Consider the following 14,924-nt stretch of genomic DNA (forward strand, 5'->3'; position numbering starts at 1 on the left):
CTGGAATGCTTTCCCAACAGTCTTGAAGGAGTTCCCACATATGCAGAGCACTTGTTGGCTGCTTTTCCTTCACTTTTCCTTTCAATTCAACATTTCCCAAGAAATCTCAATTGTGTTGAGGTCGGGTGATAGTTGAGGCCAGGCCATCTGATGCAGCACTCCATCACTCTCCTTCTTGGTCAAATGGCCCTTACACCAGCTGGAGGTGTGTTGGGTCATTGTCCTGTTGAAAAACAAATTATAGTCCCACTAAGCGCAAACCAGATGGGATGGCATATCGCTGCAGAATGCTGTTTAAGTGTGCGTTGAATTCTAAATAAATCACAGACTGTGTCACCAGCAAAGCACCCCGAAACCATCACACTTCTTCATCCATGCTTCACAGTGGGAAACACACATGCGGAGATCACCAGATCACTTACTCTGCGTTTCACAAAGACACGGCAGTTGGAACCAAAAATCTGACCAAAGGACAGATTTCCACCGGTCTAATGTCCATTGCTCATGTTTTTTGGCCCAAGCAAGTCTCTTCTTATTATTAGTGGTTTCTTTACAGCAATTTGACAATGAAGAGCTGATTCACACAGTCTCCTCTGAACAGTTGATGTTGAGATGCGTCTGTTACTTGAACTCTGTGACGCATTTATTTGGGCTGCAATTTTTGAGGCTGGCAACTCGAATTAACTTATCCTCTGCAGCAGAGGTAAATCTGGGTCTTCCTTTCCTGTGGTGGTCCTTATGAGAACCAATTTCATCATAGCGCTTGATGGTTTTGCGACTGCATTTCTTGACATTTTCCGCATTGACTGACCTGCATGTCTTAAAGTAATGATGGACTGTCGATTCTCTGCTTATTTGAGCTGTTCTTGCCATAAATATGGACTTGGTCTTTTACCAAATAGGGCTATCTTCTGTATACCACCCCTACCTTATATCAAAACACAACTGATTGGCTCAAACGCACTAAGGAAAGAAATTCCACAAATGAACTTAACAAAGCACACCTGTTAATTGAAATGCATTCCAGGTGATTACCTCATGAAGCTGGTTGAAAGAATGCCAAGAGTGTGCAAAGCTATCATCAAGGCAAAGGGTGGCTACTTTGAAGAATCTAAAATATATTTCGATTTGTTTAACAATTTTTTTTGGTTACAACATGATTCCATATGTGTTATTTCATAGTTTTGATGTCTTCACTATTATTCTACAGTGTAGAAAAGAGTACAAATAAAGATAAACCATTGAATGAGTAGGTGTGTAAACTTTTGACTGGTACTGTCTGAATATTGTTTATATTTATAAAGCCTTTATAAATCGTTTTTACTATACCTTAATGTAAACATGGTGAATATCCAAATGATCTATTATTGCTATAGTCTATAAATACATTTGAATTCTGTTCATCTCTTTTTCAAATAATGTTACAAGAGAGGACCTATGGAAATGTGCAGATCAACAACTGGGAATACCCAAAATGGGAATGCCAGCCAATCAAAGAAGAGATTCATTGAACGAGTTTGGGACTGGGCGTTTCTTTGTGAAATTCTCGTGTCCCCGTCAGAGAAAGTAAAAGGATGAGTTTGAGATATTGAAAAAGCCAGAAATGTCTCCGTCTAGAATTGAAATATCTAGCTAGTAAGGCTGACTGCAAAGGAGTTTCTACCCCGAAGTGATCTGGCGAAGAGCAAACTGTGAGCAAATTTGCACTAATGCAACGAAGCTTGAGTGAGTAATATTGCGTTTGACGATAAACTGTTCCATGTTGCGTGGGAAACTAACTTGCCAGCTGTTCTGTCCTCATGGCAACAGTTGGTTAATAAATTAAGTTGTTTTCTAAATCCGCTCACATCTCTTTAGCAAATTAACAAAATATATGGGAATAATAGCTGTACTTTCCAATATGCAAGGTTAGCTGTAGTGAGCTAGCACGGTTGCGAAGGAATACAGACCCCCTTCTTGAGCTCGAGCCAAGTGTTTTGACACGGAGCTTGTCACTGACAGCGCGAGGCAACTGGGTACATATTTGCAAACTAACCCCTTATTTTGGGGGCTTTGCATTGTTTGGAATAAGGACATCAACATCAGAAACTATACATGTTATGGTAGCTAGATCTTTTCTTTATTGACGTAATAGTGAAGCTAGCTCGGCTCTCTCTTAACTAAGCAACTTCAAGTTTTAGCACGCGACGTTGATAATAACATGACTAATGATTCAGATTCTACAGATTGCAATCACCATTTCTGTATTTTGCTCCTTTGTATCATTGCTAGATTATGCCAAATGTTTATTGGTTTTGTCTCTGGCGTAGTAAGTACTGTAGCTAGGATGATGTCACCTGTAGCCGCTCTGGGTGACAGGTGTTTGAAATGTAAACACATCAGTATTTGCACACATTTAAAAAAAAAACATGATCTTTTATTTTTTTAATTTTACCTTTATTTAACTAGGCAAGTCAGTTAAGAACAGATTCTTATTTTCAATTACGGCCTATGAACAGTGGGTTAACTGCCTTGTTCAGGGGCAGAACGACAGATTTTTATCTTGTCAGCTCGGGATTCGGTTACAAATCCAACGCTCTGACCACTAGGCTACCTGCCGCCCGTAAATAGTAGTAGTATTTAGATCAAACAAAAAAGTGATTGTTTGTACAGTATCGGGATTATAGGTAACACTTTAGCTCTCATACCTGTGTAATAACACTGTAATAGCATTGTTGTTACATCATATTTTAGTCAGGTGACAGACAGGGTGAGTGTGTGTGGCCTGAGGTCTTAAGGGCCAAGGGTCATAGGCTACTGATACTGATCTTCTTGCACATGTACAATCAAATAGTGGGTGGACAAACCCCCAGGCCCAGCCATCACCATGTGGTTTGTGGTCTGCTGCAGGGGGTGGAGACTAGGCCAAACCAGGGGATGCTGGCAGGGCTGTGGTCTGACTGCGGCTGCTCAGATCACCTTTCCTGTCTTCACCATATGGCTTGGAAGCTAAAGCCTAGTCCGATTCTTGTGGATTCTGGTTAGTCTCCAGTATTGATATGGTGTTCCCTTCCAGTATATTTCCAACTGGATCACAGAGACTCTAAGAGTGCTTCACCCTTGGCTCATCTCAACTTCTTGGTTTTAACACTGCCAACTGAAATGCACCCAGCTCTATACCTGTGTGTAGTAGTAACACTGTACTGACTACTGTTACATAGCTAGTACTGTAGTAATTGCATTGTAATTGCACAGTAAGGAAGTAGGGCAGCTTTTGTTATTGGAATAAAGTACTAGGCCTAAGCGACTGTACTTGCTGATTGAGACAACATTTCCTGCTGAGCTGTTGATTAACCTAAAGCCAGGTTATGAATTTCTGTGGGTTTCCATATTTCAGGAGGTGAAGTGGAATATCTAAGTCAAATCAAAGTTTATTTGTCACGTGCGCTGAATACAACAGGTGTAGTAGACCTTACAGTGAAATGCATACTTACAGGCTCTAACCAATAGTGCGAAAATCATTTGTGTGTGTGGGTAACTAAAGAAAAAAAACAGTAGCAAGGCTATATACAGTAGAGGTCGACCGATTATGATTTTTCAACACCGATTATTGGAGGACCAAAAAAGCCGCTACCGATTTTAATCGGCCAATTTGTAAATATTTTTTATTTGGAATAATGACAATTACAACAATACTGAATTAACACTTATTTTAACTTAATATAAAACATAAATAAAATCAATTTAGTCTCAAATAAATAATGAAACATGTTCAATTTGGTTTAAATACCGGTAATGCAAAAACAAAGTGTTGGAGAAGAAAGTAATTATGTGCCATGTAAAAATGTGTGCCATGTAAAATAGCTAATGTTTAAGTTCCTTGCTCAGAACATGAGAACATGGAAGTTGGTGGTTCCTTTTAACATGAGACTTCAATATTCCAAGGTAAGAGGTTTTAGGTTGTAGTTAATATAGTATTTATAGGACTATTTCTCTCTCTACCATTTGTATTTCATATACCTTTGACGATTGGATGTTCTTTCTTTCTTTTATATATTTTTTTCACCTTTATTTAACCAGGATAGGCAAGTTGAGAACAAGTTCTCATTTACAATTGCGACCTGGCCAAGATAAAGCAAAGCAGTTCGACACAAACAACGACACAGTTACACATGGAGTAAAACAAACACAGTCAATAATACAGTATAAACAAGTCTATATACGATGTGAGCAAATGAGGTGAGATAAGGGAGGTAAAGGCAAAGTAAATACAAAATGGCAAGTAAAACACTGGAATGGTAGATTTGCAGTGGAAGAATGTGCAAAGTAGAAATAAAAATAATGGGGTGCAAAGGAGCTAAATAAATAAATTAAATACAGTAGCGAAAGAGGTAGTTGTTTGGGCTAAATTATAGGTGGGCTATGTACAGGTGCAGTAATCTTTGAGCTGCTCTGACAGTTGGTGCTTAAAGCTAGTGAGGGAGATAAGTGTTTCCAATTTCAGAGATTTTTGTAGTTCGTTCCAGTCATTGGCAGCAGAGAACTGGAAGGAGAGGCGGCCAAAGAAATAATTGGTTTTTAGGGGTGACTAGAGAGATATACCTGCTGGAGCGTGTGCTACAGGTGGGAGATGCTATGGTGACCAGCGAGCTGAGATAAGGGGGGACTTTACCTAGCAGGGTCTTGTAGATGACATGGAGACAGTGGGTTTGGCGACGAGTATGAAGCGAGGGCCACCCAACGAGAGCGTACAGGTCGCAATGGTGGGTAGTATATGGGGCTTTGGTGACAAAACGGATTGCACTGTGATAGACTGCATCCAATTTGTTGAGTAGGGTATTGGAGGCTATTTTGTAAATGACATCGCCGATGTCGAGGATTGGTAGGATGGTCAGTTTTACAAGGGTATGTTTGGCAGCATGAGTGAAGGATGCTTTGTTGCGAAAAAGGAAGCCAATTCTAGATTTAACTTTGGATTGGAGATGTTTGATATGGGTCTGGAAGGAGAGTTTACAGTCTAACCAGACACCAAGTATTTGTAGTTGTCCACGTATTCTAAGTCAGAGCCGTCCAGAGTAGTGATGTTGGACAGGCGGGCAGGTGTAGGTAGCGATCGGTTGAAGAGCATTTATTTAGTTTTACTTGTATTTAAGAGCAATTGGAGTCCACGGAAGGAGAATTGTATGGCATTGAAGCTCGCCTGGAGGGTTGTTAACAGTGTCCAAAGAAGGGCCAGAAGTATACAGAATGGTGTCGTCTGCGTAGAGGTGGATCAGAGAAGAGAGTCGGTCCAAGAATTGAACCCTGTGGCACCCCCATAGAGACTGCCAGAGGTCCGGACAGCAGACCCTCCGATTTGACACACTAAACTCTATCAGATAAGTAGTTGGTGAACCAGGGGAGGCAATAATTTGAGAAACCAAGGCTATCGAGTCTGCCGATGAGGATGTGGTGATTGACAGAGTCGAAAGCCTTGGCCAGATCAATGAATACGGCTGCACAGTAATGTTTCTTATCGATGGCGGTTAAGATATTGTTTAGGACCTTGAGCGTGGCTGAGGTGCACCCAAGACCAGCTCTGAAACCAGATTGCATAGCAGAGAAGGTATGGTGAGATTCGAAATGGTCGGTAATCTGTTTGTTGACTTGGCTTTCGAAGACCTTAGAAAGGCATGGTAGGATAGATATAGGTCTGTAGCAGTTTGGGTCAAGAGTGTCCCCCCCTTTGAAGAGGGGGATGACCGCAGCTGCTTTCCAATCTTTGGGAATCTCAGACGATACGAAAGAGAGGTTGAACAGGCTAGTAATAGGGGTGGCAACAATTTCGGCAGATCATTTTAGAAAGAAAGGGTCCAGATTGTCTAGCCCGGCTGATTTGTAGGGGTCCAGATTTTGCAGCTCTTTCAGAACATCAGCTGAACGGATTTGGGAGAAGGAGAAATGGGGAAGGCTTGGGCGAGTTGCTGTGTGGGGTGAAGTGCTGTTGACCGGGGTAGGAGTAGCCAGGTGGAAAGGCACTATAGTATTGCCAGTGTAACAGTATAGCTTCCGTCCCCCTCCTCGCCCCTACCTGGGCTCGAACCAGGAACACATCGACAACAGCCACACTCGACGCATCGTTACCCATTACTCCCCTTGCAGCGCAAGGGGAGTAACTACTCCAAATCTAAAAGCGAGTGACGTTTGAAACAGTATTAGCGCACACCCAGCTAACTAGCTAGCCATTTCACATTGGTTACACCAGCCATTAGGCTGATAGGCTTGAAATCATAAACAGCGCTGTGCTTGCGAAGAGCTGCTGGCAAAACGCACGAAAGTGCTGTTTGAATGAATGATTATGGGCCTGCTGCTGCTCAGTAAGACTGCTCTATCAAATCAGACTTAATTATAACATAATAACACGCAGAAATACGAGCCTTTGTTCATTAATATGATCAAATCCAGAATCTATCATTTCGAAAACAAAACGTTTATTATTTCAGTGAAATACGGAACCGTTCTAATTTTATCTAACGGGTGGCATCCCTAAGTCTAAATATTCTTGTTACATTGCACAACCTTCAATGTATGTCATAATTACGTAAAATTCTGGCAAATTAGTTTGCAATGAGCCAGGCAGCCCAAACTGTTGCATATACCCTGACTCTGCATGCAATGAACGCAAGACAAATGACACAATTTCACCTGGTTAATATTGCCTGCTAAACTGGATTACTAGTTATAACTAGTGATTATGATTGATTGTTTTTTATAAGATAAGTTTAATGCTAGCTAGCAATTTACCTTGGCTTCTACTGCATTCACGTAACAGGTAGGCTACTCGTGGAGTGCAATGGTTAGAGCGTTGGACTAGTTAACTGTGCGGTTGCAAGATTGGAACCCCTGAGCTGACAAGATGAAAATCTGTCGTTCTGCCCCTAAACAAGGCAGTTAACCCACAGTTCCTAGGCAGTCATTGAAAATAAGAATGTGTTCTTAACTGACTTGCTTAGTTAAATAAAAGGTATTAAAAAAAAAATTTTTTTTTTTTAATCGGAAATCGGCGCCCCAAAATACCGATTTCCGATTGTTATGAAAACTTGAAATCGGTCAACCTCTAATATACAGACACCGGTTAGTCAGGCTTATTGAGGTAGTATGTACATGTAGGTATGGTTAAAGCGACTATGCATATATGATGAACAGAAAGTAGCAGCAGTGTAAAAAGAAGGGTTGGCGGGTGGTGGGACACAATGCAAATAGCCCGGTTAGCCAATTTGCGGAAGCACTGGTTGGTCGGCTTAATTGAGGTAGTATGTACATGACTGTATAGTTAAAGTGACTATGCATATATGATAAACAGAGAGTAGCAGCAGTGTAAAAGAGGGGTGGGGGGGGCACACCATTTGGTTACCTGTTCAGGAGTCATATGGCTTGGGGGTAAAAACTGTTGAGAAGCCTTTTTGTCCTAGACTTGGCACTCCGGTACCGCTTGCCATGCGGTAGTAGAGAGGACAGTCTATGACTGGGGTGACTGGGGTTTTTGACAATTTTTAGGGCCTTCCTCTGACACCGCCTGGTGTAGAGGTCCTGGATGGCAGGCAGCTTTGCTCCAGTGATGTACTGGGCCGTACCCACTACCCTCTGAAGTGCCTTGGGGTCGGAGGCCGAGCAATTGCCGTACCAGGCAGTGATGCAACCGGTCAGGATGCTCTTGATGTTTCAGGTGTAGAACCTTTTGAGGATCTCAGGACCCATGCCAAATCTTTTTAGTTTCCTGAGGGGGAATAGGCTTTGTCGTGCCCTCTTCACGACTGTCTTGGTGTGTTTGGACAATTCTAGTTTGTTGTTGATGTGGACACCAAGGAACTTGAAGCTCTCATCCTGCTCCACTACAGCCTCGTCGAAGAGAATCGGGGCGTGCTCGGTGCTCTTTTTCCTATAGTCCATAATCACCTCCTTAGTCTTGGTTACGTTGAGGGATAGGTTGTTATTCTGGCACCACCCGGCCAGGTCTCTGACCTCCTCCCTATAGGCTGTCTCGTCGTTGTTGGTGATCAGGCCTACCACTGTTGTGTCATCTACAAACTTAATGATGGTGTTGGAGTCGTGCCTGGCCATGCAGTCGTGGGTGAACAGGGAGTACAGGAGGGGACTGAGCCCACACCCCTGGGAAGCTCCAGTGTTGAGGATCAGCGTGGCAGATGTGTTGCTACCTACCCTCACCACCTGGGGGCGGCCCGTCAGGAAGTCCAGGATCCAGTTGCAGAGGGAGGTGTTAAGTCCCAGGTTCTTTAGCTTAGTGATGAGCTTTGAGGGTACTATGGTGTTGAACGCTGAGCTGTAGTCAATGAATTAGCATTCTCACATAGGTGTTCCTTTTGTCCAGGTGGGAAAGGGCAGTGTGGAGTGCAATAGAGATTGCATCATCTGTAGAGCTACCCTTATTAAGAATTTGAAAGACTCTACTGTAGGCTAGGTCTCTAGGAAATGAGGCATGCCTATCAGGAGCAAGCCTTACATGCTAACCACACCGCTCGTGATGCAAAATAAATGTACACATACATGTTATTCAGTCATTGCATCCACACTGCTCGCGTGCCTCAGCGAGCGCCTGTTTGGCTAGGCGCTAAAATAGAAATAGGTTCTATTTTTGATGCTCAACACGCTGCCAGTCCGGCCTCTCCCATCTCTTTAATGGTCTTTAGGAGCATATACCCACGTGGGTCTGTTGCAGTAATGTATCGTAAAGTTGGTTGCCAACCGCCATTTAAAGTCCAAAGAAGTAAAACAGAAGCCTGAGGAAGGAGGAGATGACAAAATGGTAAACCAAATTCCTTTCTCATCTGTGGATTAATTGTTGGGTCAGAGGACCTTGTGCCTTTCAGGTAAAATCACAACCCAATGTTTATATCCCAGGACAAATTAGCTACCAACAGCAAGCTAGCATTGCTAAATTGCGTTAAATGTTTAATGCTTTTTGACCTGTCCCCAAATTAATATAATTGGTTCAGAGTTTGTTTTGATATTTCAACCTGTGTGTCCTGATTGTGTCTGGTATGGGGGTACAAAATCAATATTCGCACGATGGTGCACACAGGCGTCCGGTTTGATCACCATGTTAGGCTTACTTATTTCTACGCCTCAATTCAAATGCTTGTGATGGTAAAAACTCAGGTCAATACAATAAGTGGATGCCTTATACATGCAGAAATGCAGGCTGTTCAGTTCTAAACTCCCATATGTAGAAAAAGGCAAGCAAGGAAATGTGAGAGATGGTTGTAAAAAGGTCCTGGCCTCTGTCTGTAACCACTACTGCCTCATCAGCATTGCTTCTGACTCACTGTTTATTTTGTTTTTGTCTTTAAAAAAACAAAACAACTTTTTTGTAGTAGTTTTCCCCAATTTAAATTTTACCCCTTTTTCGTGGTATCCAATTGTTGTAGTAGCTACTATCTTGTCTCATCGCTACAACTCCCGTACGGGCTCGGGAGAGACGAAGGTTGAAAGTCATGCGTCCTCCGATACACAACCCAACCAAGCCGCACTGCTTCTTAACAGTGTGCATCCAACCCGGAAGCCAGCCGCACCAATGTGTCGGAGGAAACACCGTGCACCTGGCAACCTTGGTTAGCGCGCACTGCGCCCGGCCCCGCCACAGGAGTCACTGGTGCGCGATGAGACAAGGACATCCCTACCGGCCAAGCCCTCCCTAACCCGGACGACGCTAGGCCAATTGTGCGTCGCCCCACAGACCTCCCGGTCACGACAGAGCCTGGGCGCGAACCCAGGGACTCTGATGGCACAGCTGGCGCTGTAGTACAGCACCCTTAACCACTGCGCCACCTGGGAGGCCCTAATTTAAGTCTTGTCTCATCGCTGCAACTCCCCAATGGGCTTGGGAGAGGCGAAGGTCGAGTCATGTGTCCTTCAAACCGCGCTTCTTAACCTTAGCCTTAACCCGGAAGCCAGTTGCACCAATGTGTTGGAGGAAACACTGTTCAACTGACTACCAGAGTCAGCCTGCAGGCGCCTGGTCCGACACAAGGAGTTGCTAGAGCACGATGAGCCAAGTAAAGCCCCCCTGGTCAAACCCTCCCTGAACCCGTACGAAGCTGGGCCAATTGTGCACCACCCTATGGGACCCCCGGTCGCGGCCAGTTGTGACACTTCGTGGGATCGAACCCAGGTCTGTAGTGACGCTGCGACACTCAGGAGGCCCCTGACTCATAATCTGTATCCCAAATGGCACCCTATTCCCTTTGACGAGAGCCCATAGGGGCCTGGGTCCCACTATATATAACGAATAGGGTGCCATTTGGGATGCAGACACTCACCGCAAAGTATTAGATGACAGGCAGCATGTCCTTTGGCTTATATACAGTAACATAGGGGCAGGGAGGGATGCGCAATATGACTGCTGAGTGATGACCTATTTAGGTGAATGGTTGATTATGCATTCTGCTGCACGAATGTCCAGATGTTCCCATGTTTTATTGTTTATCTCTCTCCAGGAATGCACAGTGATGTGGAGGTACCTGTAGGATGTGTCACAAATTGCGTCTTTGGGGGAACGAGAGAAGTTTAGGCATCAAGGTGTTGTGATATGGACATTAGGGTTGGGCGATATTAAGATGGTATCAGATATAGAAGGTTGACAGCCATCGTCGATGGTGACAACATCGTGATGTGACAGACGTGATGTCGCAGTGCGAAGTCGGTGCAAAACGTATTCATCCTGATGACATGACAGGAAGTCTGCCATGATGTTCTCTTTACCAGGTCCAGGACAGAGAACTTGAAGGGCTGTAAGGAAAGGTACCACCTGGTAATCTTCTAATACAGTATGTGTCTCTCATCTGATGGAGCCATTGAAAGGCCCGGTGATCCATCTCCAGCACGAACTCCTTCCCTATGAGGTAGAGGTGTAACAGTATATGTATTTGTACCGAACCATTCGGTACAGGGACCTTGATTCAGTGCGCACTGTGAACTCCAATGAATACAGAAAAATAAATACAAAAAACACTAGGCCTTCAGCCTATGCCTACACTGCATTGTATGGCTCAAGTAAATCGGAGCTAAGAAAATACATTTCAGGCTATTCCGTTAAAACTACAGCCTATTCAAATGTTGTAATCCAAATTAAAATCTTAATTGTTGTATTTCAAACTGTACTTTTGTAAGGCGCAGCCGGCAACTAGTTCTGTACGATGGCGAGTGCTGGGGTTGAGAAATCTGCAGTTTGGGAACATTTTACTTCCTGGTAGATTACAAAGTCGACAGACAGAGAAAGTATGTCGCCACTGCTCAACCAGAATAGCCTATTCAGCTGCTAATACCTCAAACATGTTGACACATTTACGCCGACATCACTCCAGTACCACCGGAGCAAGAAACACATAAAAACAACAACACAACTTCGTCTACCTTCTGCATTCAAGCAGCCTATCGCAGCTGATTCAGACCGGAGCAAAGAAATTACAAGAGCGATAGACTATGTTTACCCATTCTCGGTGGTTGAGAAGCATAGGAGGTTTCAGCACCTCGTGAAAGTGCTCGAGCAACGGTACGAACTTCGCCCTCTCGCACCCATTTCAGAAAACAGGTGGTACTCGCTTTAAACTAAGCAAGCTAAAGCCAAAGTTGTCAATGAATTGGCCAACCCTATGTCACGCTCACTACAGATGGATGGACCTCCGGGGCTACAGAGAGCTACTAAACAGTGACAGCCCATCCATCACATTACCCCAGAGTGGGACATGAGAAGTGCTACAGTGTGCATGTTTTTCTCCTTGTAAGAAAACATTATAGCATAGGATTATACAATGTCGAGACATGTTTACATATTGATTTCACATGCATATTGCACTTTATTTTAGTATTGTTGTTGATGAGTAATTGTGTCTTTTAATTAAAAAAACACTGTTAGTATTCCTGACAGTGCTCTCATCAGGCGTTATATGACTCATACAGTTGAAGTCGGAAGTTTACTGTCACGGTTGTTTTAATGGACGGACCAACCGAAAACGTGACATCAGTGGTGCAAGAAGCATAAACACAATATCCCACAAAGCAGGTGAGAGAAAGGGCTTCCTAAATATGATCCCCAGTTAGAGGCAACGATTACCAGCTGCCTCTAATTGGAAACCTTTGGTGACTTTGGCGATGTCATTTACAAAATAGCCTCCAATACCCTACTCAACAAATCGGATGCAGTCTATCACAGTGCAATCCGTTTTGTCACCAAAGCACCATATACTACCCACCATTGCGACCTGTATGCTCTCGTTGGCTGGCCCTCGCTTCATACTCATCGCCAAAACCACTGGCTCCATGTCATCTACAAGACCCTGCTAGGTAAAGTCCCCCCTTATCTCAGCTCGCTGGTCACCATAGCATCTCCCACCTGTAGCACACGCTCCAGCAGGTATATCTCTCTAGTCACCCCCAAAACCAATTCTTTCTTTGGCCACCTCTCCTTCCAGTTCTCTGCTGCCAATGACTGGAACGAACTACAAAAATCTCTGAAACTGGAAACACTTATCTCCCTCACTAGCTTTAAGCACCAACTGTCAGAGCAGCTCACAGATTACTGCACCTGTACATAGCCCACCTATAATTTAGCCCAAACAACTACCTCTTTCCCAACTGTATTTAATTAATTAATTTTGCTCCTTTGCACCCCATTATTTTTATTTCTACTTTGCACATTCTTCCATTGCAAAACTACCATTCCAGTGTTTTACTTGCTATATTGTATTTACTTTGCCACCATGGCCTTTTTTGCCTTTACCTCCCTTCTCACCTCATTTGCTCACATTGTATATAGACTTGTTTATACTGTATTATTGACTGTTATGTTTGTTTTACTCCATGTGTAACTCTATGTCGTTGTATCTGTCGAACTGCTTTGCTTTATCTTGGCCAGGTCGCAATTGTAAATGAGAACTTGTTCTCAACTTGCCTACCTGGTTAAATAAAGGTAAAATAAAAAACCATACAACCCACCAACATGACTTGAACAACCCCTAGTCACGCTCTGACCCAAATACCATAGAGAACCCTTGGTCCTCTATGGTCAGAGCATGACATGTACATACACCTTAGCCAAATACATTTAAACTCAGTTTTTCACAATTCCTGACATTTAACCCTAGTAAAAATTCCTTCACCACTTTAAAATTCAAAAAGTTCCGTTACAGTCCTTTAGAAACATGTCAAACGATGTATGGTATCAGTCGTTATGTTTTTAACATAAAACATCAATAATGCTCCAACCGGAGAATTCCTTTGTCTTCAGAAAAAGCACTGGAACGTGAGGTAACTCTGTCGGGAGCGCGCGTCAGAGGTCTCATGAGCCCCTCCTTTTATAGTAGAATCCTCATTCAAGTTTCAAAATACGGTTGACATCTAGTGGAAGCCGTAGGAATTGCAACCTCATCCATATCTCAATGTGTATTTGGTAGGCCAAGCTTTGAAAAACTACAAACCTCAGATGTCCCACTTCCCGGTTGGATTTTTCTCAGGTTTTCGCCTGCCAAATGAGTTCTGTTATACTCACAGACATCATTCAAACAGTTTTAGAAACGTCAGAGTGGTTTCTATCCAATACTAATATGCATATATTAGCATCTGGGACAGAGTAGGAGGCAGTTCACTCTGGGCACGCTATTCATCCAAAAGTGAAAATGCTGCCCCCTATCCCAAAAAGGTTAACTTGGGTCAAACGCTTCGGGTAGTGTTCCTTAACTTCTTAGGGCTGAAATCCCGTCAACGGGATCGATATGGCAACAGCCAGTGAAAGTGCAGGGCGCCAAATTCAAAACAGAAATCTCATAATTAAAATGTAAGTATTTTATACCATTTTAAAAGGTCATCTTGTTGTTAATCCCACCACAGTGTCCTGATTCAAATAGGCTTTACAGCGAAAGCACCACAAACGATTGTTAGGTCAGAGCCAAACCACAGATAAACACAGCCATTTTTCCAGCCAAAGAGAGGAGTCACAAAAAGCACAAATAGAGATAAAATGAATCACTAACATTTGATGATATTCATCAAATGACACTCATAGGACTTCATGTTACACAATACATGTATGTTTTGTTCAATAAAGTTCATATTTATATCTGAGTATACATTGGGCGCGTTATGTTCAGTAGTTCCAAAAACATCCGGTGATATTGCAGAGAGCCACATCAATTTACAGAAATACTCCTCATAACTGTTGGTGAAAATTCAAGTGTTATACATGGAATTAAAGATATACTTCTCCTTAATGCAACCGCTGTGTCAGATTTCAAATAACATTACGGAAAAAGCAAACCATGCTATAATCTTAGAACAGCGCTCAGAGAACAAATACATATATCCGCCATGTTGGAGTCAACAGAAGTCAGAAATAACATTATAAATATTCCCTTACCTTTGATGATCTTGATCAGAATGCACTCCCAGGAATCCCAGGTCCACAATAAATGTTTCATTTGTTCGATAATGTCCACCATTTTTGTCCAAATAGCTACCTTTGCTAGCATGTTTGGTAAACAAATCAAAACTCACAAAGTGCTTTCATTAGTTGCAGACGAAATGTCAAAAAGTTCCGTTACAGCCCGTAGAAACTTGTCAAACGATGTATGGAATCAATCTTTAGGATGTTTTTAACATAAATCTTCAATAATGTTCCAACCGGAGAATTCCTTTGTCTTCAGAAAAGCAAAGGAACGGGAGATACCTCTCATGTGAAATCTGCGTGACCAGCGCGTGACTGCTGCCAGACCTCTGACTCAATTCGGCCCCACTTCACAATAGAAGCCTCAAATAAGTTTCTAAAGACCGTTGACATCTAGTGGAAGCCTTAGGAAGTGCAAGATGACCAATATCCCACTGTATAGGGGCTGAGTTGAAAATCGACCAACCTCAGATTTCCCACTTCCTGGTTGGATTTTTTCTCATGTTTTTGC

General features: G+C 43.0%; 1 protein-coding gene across 1 annotated transcript in view; it reads left to right on the forward strand.

Annotated features, from left to right (window-relative positions):
* Nucleotides 1-1,565: 1,565 nt before the first annotated feature.
* The window catches only part of LOC115130454 (MAGUK p55 subfamily member 7-like), a 246,094-nt gene continuing 232,735 nt past the window's right edge, over nucleotides 1,566-14,924 (forward strand). The window contains exon 1 of the mRNA XM_029661620.2: nucleotides 1,566-1,725. The gene's annotated coding sequence lies outside the window, so the exon portion shown is untranslated. The remainder of the gene's footprint in view (nucleotides 1,726-14,924) is intronic.

The sequence above is a fragment of the Oncorhynchus nerka genome, linkage group LG6 (assembly GCF_034236695.1).
Source record: "Oncorhynchus nerka isolate Pitt River linkage group LG6, Oner_Uvic_2.0, whole genome shotgun sequence".
Lineage (NCBI taxonomy): Eukaryota > Metazoa > Chordata > Actinopteri > Salmoniformes > Salmonidae > Oncorhynchus > Oncorhynchus nerka.